Source organism: Penaeus monodon, chromosome 35, assembly GCF_015228065.2.
Source record: "Penaeus monodon isolate SGIC_2016 chromosome 35, NSTDA_Pmon_1, whole genome shotgun sequence".
NCBI lineage: Eukaryota > Metazoa > Arthropoda > Malacostraca > Decapoda > Penaeidae > Penaeus > Penaeus monodon.
In genome coordinates this window covers 18,366,939-18,371,938 of record NC_051420.1, presented here as the reverse complement: position 1 = coordinate 18,371,938, position 5,000 = coordinate 18,366,939, and positions in this window count along the sequence as shown.

The following is a 5,000-nucleotide window of genomic DNA, read 5'->3' as shown; positions in this document are numbered from 1 at the left end:
TATATATATATATATATATATGCATACATATGTATACGTGTGAGTGTAAGCGCGAATTCGAGTGTGTGTGTGTGTGTGTGTGTGTGTGTGTGTGTGTGTGTGTGTGTGTGTGTGTGTGTGTGTGTGTGTGTGTGTGTGTGTGTGTGTGTGTGCGTGTGTGTGTGTGTGTGTGTGTGTATGTGTGTGATGTATGTATGTATGTATGTATGTATGTATGTATGTATGTATGTGTGTGTGTGTGTGTGTGTGTGTGTGTGTGTGTGTGTATGTGTGTGTGTGTGTATGTGTGATATCTTTCCTGATAGGTTCTTGAACACAGTCACCTTAGCCCCCACATCGGAAACCGCCTTGCCGCCGTGGGGGAGTTTGAGGTCCCAGTGAACCTGGAGGTTCAGCGATACTGCATGCTACGCCCTGCAGCTAGCAACACTTCTTTGGTCCTCTATTCTGGTGAAACGGGTGGCCTGATCAAGGCCCAGTCAAGTCAGTCAGCTGGTCAAATATGACTAGATCAAGCAGTCACTACCCGGCTGACACCACATAGGTTCCGTGACTGCCATTAGTACTGGGTGGCTGCTGGGTGTATCTGAGCTCCTCGTTGGACTTCATGATGGGTGGGTGTGGTGGAAGGGGGGCGGGGCGAAGAATTAAAATTTGTAGGATTTTTACATATTTAAAAAGAACTGGCTCTCTCCCTGATGACCCACACAACCCCTTGGCCAGTCCCTCTCGAATCTGTTGTCACTCTGGAACCTTTTCAAGTTCTGAAGAACGAGAATGGGAATCGGAATCAGTAAAGTTGATATGATACCACCTCAAGGTAAAGCCAGAAGTGCCCAATCCATTGCCAGAGTTATGGGCATGGAGCCACGCTTGCCGTTTTAAGGAAAATGGACATCCCAAGAGTGTGAGTACAAGTACAAGTCATCAAGGAGATGACAATTGTCCAGGTCCAGTATGCTGCTATCACTGCAAAGAAACTCCATGAAACTTCTTCAAAACATTGTAATAGGTACAGATTTGAAAAAGAAGGAAGAAAGTTTTCCAGAGACAAAGTACTGTGCTGCTCGCACAACCAGGGAAGTCCTTTGCCTCGGTTCAAGCCCGACCTCCTTTCCGCCATCTGTTGCACCACTCACACTACCACTACTAGTTCGAACTCAGTCCTAAAAGGAAGTTTCAAATCCAGAACCTGCCTCTGGTGAGTTGTACCACCAAAAACAGAGGAGTGAGGGGTCTACTGAGGAGACTCCTCCCAAAGGTATTTGGAGCCATCAGGCAGTGCTCCAGAGGCCTCAATGGTGACAGCTCCAGCTGCCACCACATCCACAGGCGCCCCCACTGCTAGACAGAATACACCTGAATCAAGGACTCAGGTCCGCCTTTTGTTCAGGCCACAAAATCCTGAGCTTGTCCCAAGGTCTCCTCCTAAAGTAAGATATTTGGATCTGTTAGGCAAGGTTCCAGAGGCCATAACTATGACAGCATCAGCTGCCATCAATTCCACAGGGAAATCCGCTACTAGACATAATGCCCCAGAACCAAAGGTTCAGGTCTCCCTTTTCCCAGACAAAGGTATCCTCAGCCTGTCCAAAGAAAGCCTGTGGAAAATAGTTCCACTAATAAAACAACCTCTATCCAAAAAGTGATGCACAAACACCTTTGTCAACCGAAAGAAATGGATTCCCTGATCCTATGGAATGGTCAGGGAATTCATTCTAAGCTGGTTATGGAAGGGGCCACTTTCCAATACTTTTGGAACTACAGTGATGCAGGGATTTGTGATTTTTTTTGTGTGTGTGTGTTCAAGATGCTGTTGATCACTTCACATAACAAATTCACTTTGCAGCAGAAGCATCCATTCCCAAAAGTAGCAGGTAAGTACCATCGACTTCCAGAACCTGCGCCAAGACTAGGTGAGTGTTAATTGATGCTAGACGGATGTCTCCTCGATTAACTCCGGGACCCCCTAAGCATTGGTATGGGATAAAGTGCGCAGGATCGCAGACCTCGTTCTGAAGATAGATAACGTATTCGGAAAAAAAAGTTCTAAAGGAGCTAGTTAAATCCATAGCAGAAATTGCCTTTGGAGCATCTTACACCGGCCGATTCTCCACCTTTCGGGCTGATCAGAATTGACGTCCAGTGTCGTTCTTCAGTAGGACTACAGCAAACCTTCCATACAAATTGCCAAATTTGCACAGGGAGATAGCTTCTGCTTTATAGCTCTGCCGGAAGACTGCCCCAAGAAGTAACAATATTCCATACCAAATGAAAGCTCCCAAAAGATCCTTTTGGACCTACTCAATAGGATCTTTAGGAAGGGCACAGTGTCTTTACATGGGAAGAAGCTATAATCATTCCTATCCCCAAATATGGTATTGTAAATCAATTTCTCTTACCAGCTGCATCTACAATTGATGGAGAAAATCTTCAGAAAAGCAAAACTTGCTGCCCCCATATCACTATGAGTTCAGAAAATAGAGATCAACCAGATGCCCTAGAGAGGATGTGACCCTCTTTGCCATTGTAAATTTCGCCCCTAATGCTCTCATAGGTAGTCTGTATGTCGATGACTTCACACTATACTAGTCAGGAGGAAGCTTACAGGATGTCTAAAGACGCATGAAGACTGCAGATAATCAAGTTATGCAGTGGGAAATATACCTTGGTTTCATATTCTCTCCAAGTAAGACCATGGTTATGCATTTTCACAGTAGAGGAAAGTTACACCCTTCCCAAGAACAAACCCATTGCTTTTTGTTCAAGAGGTGAAGAATTTTTGGACATAAGGCTTACGTGGGGCCTCACATTGAAGTGTTAATGGTGAAGTGCTTAGTATTTTGTGTGTTCTTTCTCACCTGTCTTGGGATGCAGACCACACAACGCTTCTGCAGCTTTATGGAGTGCTTATGCACAGCAAACTTTACTAAGGATGTGAGGCTTATTCATTTGCAAATCCCACTGTTCTCTGGATGTTGAGCTTAATTCATAATGAAGCTCTCAGAATCTGTACAGGGGCCTCAACTGTGGAGTCCCTGTGTGCTGACAGTGGAGATCTACCTCTTTCATTACATCAGGAGTACATAAACCTTATTTACTACACGAGACTACAAAGGATACCAGGATCTCCTACATCCAGACTGAATTTCAACTCCCTGGAGGACAGTAAATCCTATGGTAAGAGAATGAGGAATCTTGTGGAAGATCTCAGTTTAAATCTGTCCAAGGTTCTATCTGTTGGAAGTCACCGGTTCCCTCCTTGGACCAATCTGGATTTGATCGGAATAGGGAAAGGGGAAGAAATCCGAATCCGAAATCAGGGAGAGATTTCTTCAACACGTTTTCAAGTACCAAGAATCAGATGCAATATATGCAGATTGTTCGAAATCTGAAAATGGTGGGCTTTGCAAGATTGAACAGGAGGAACACTTCAGTTGGCAGCCCTTCTTCTCGAGATCCACTTGCCAATTTAAGACAAACTACTATGCTTCATTATGGTATCATTAAACTGCTCAGCAATGTGGTTTCCATCAGAAATTCTTTTCGCTCAGATTAATTACTTGAATTGAGGTTAAATTTATTTCATTTTTAGATTCATTCGCGGTAAAGTAGGTGTATCTATGAAAATGAATAAGTTAATAGGCTAATAAATGAATTTAAGAAATATAATAAAAATAATTATAATCAACCGGCAATCTACCGTTTTCCTTCTTCAAAAAAAGAAAGAAAGAAAGAAAAATGCGGTCCACGGAACTGCGAATCTGAAACCTCTCTCCAAGGAGAATATACAGTTTGAACAATTTCCTCAATCGTTTTTTTATAAACATACCAAGAAAAAGAATGACCACGCAACGACATATATATTTAGACCATCTAAACAGGACTTTTTACAACACATCATTTCTCCTCCGCGAGAATCCACTGATCCTGACCCTGATCTCCTGCTATACTGTGAAGGTCACCCATGTTTGGCGTTGTAGTTTAAAACTTCCTTTTCTTTATGCTACAAACTCGTGCGTTTTAATCTTCATAATTTTTCTAAGCACAAATAATAACTAACAGGGAAAGAACATACTACTGGGAAGTTAAGTTAAACAGTAATGTGTAATTGTAAGAATTCCTAAATAGAACTGTGATAACTAGGATGCTGAAATAATGTAATAATAGTAATGACAGTGATATGATAATTAGGATGTTATAGATAATTTAGATAAACCTTTGACCTTCACACAGAAACTGATATATTTTGCCTCTTTCCCTGAACCAACATACTATTATTGACAAGTAACGCTGTGTTGTTCTTCATTGCCATCAAAACAAACACTTTGATCCTCTGCAAAGGACAGCCCGGTAGATGTATATGCATTTCACAGCGTGGAGGCGAAGACAAATTGATTAACGGTTTACTTTGCAAAAACATATTGTTGTAGAGATGGCACTGATGGAAAACACGGCCAGGTTTGTATCATCATCATCATCATCATCATCATCATCATCATCATCATCATCATCATCATCATCATCATCATCATCATCATCATCATCATCATCATCATCATCATCATCATCATCGTATTATTATTATTAATAGTTAGTAGTATTATCATTTTTTAAGTTATGGTATCCTTGGTCACAAGAAAGATTACCAGTTAAGGTATCTCTGTAACTCTTATGGGGAATAAATGGCATTGGAATTATTAACGCTACCAAAATTTTAAAAGTTAATATTACCCAGCAAAAAGAGGTACGTTACGTAAATATTGAAGAAAATAAAACAGTATAAAAATTTTCTTTCTCTCTCTCTCTCTCTCTCTCTCTCTCTCTCTCTCTCTCTCTCTCTCTCTCTCTCTCTCTCTCTCTCATATATATATATATATATATATATATATATATATATATAATATATATATATATAATATATATATATATATATATTATATATATATATATATATATATATATATATATATATATATATATATATATATATATATATA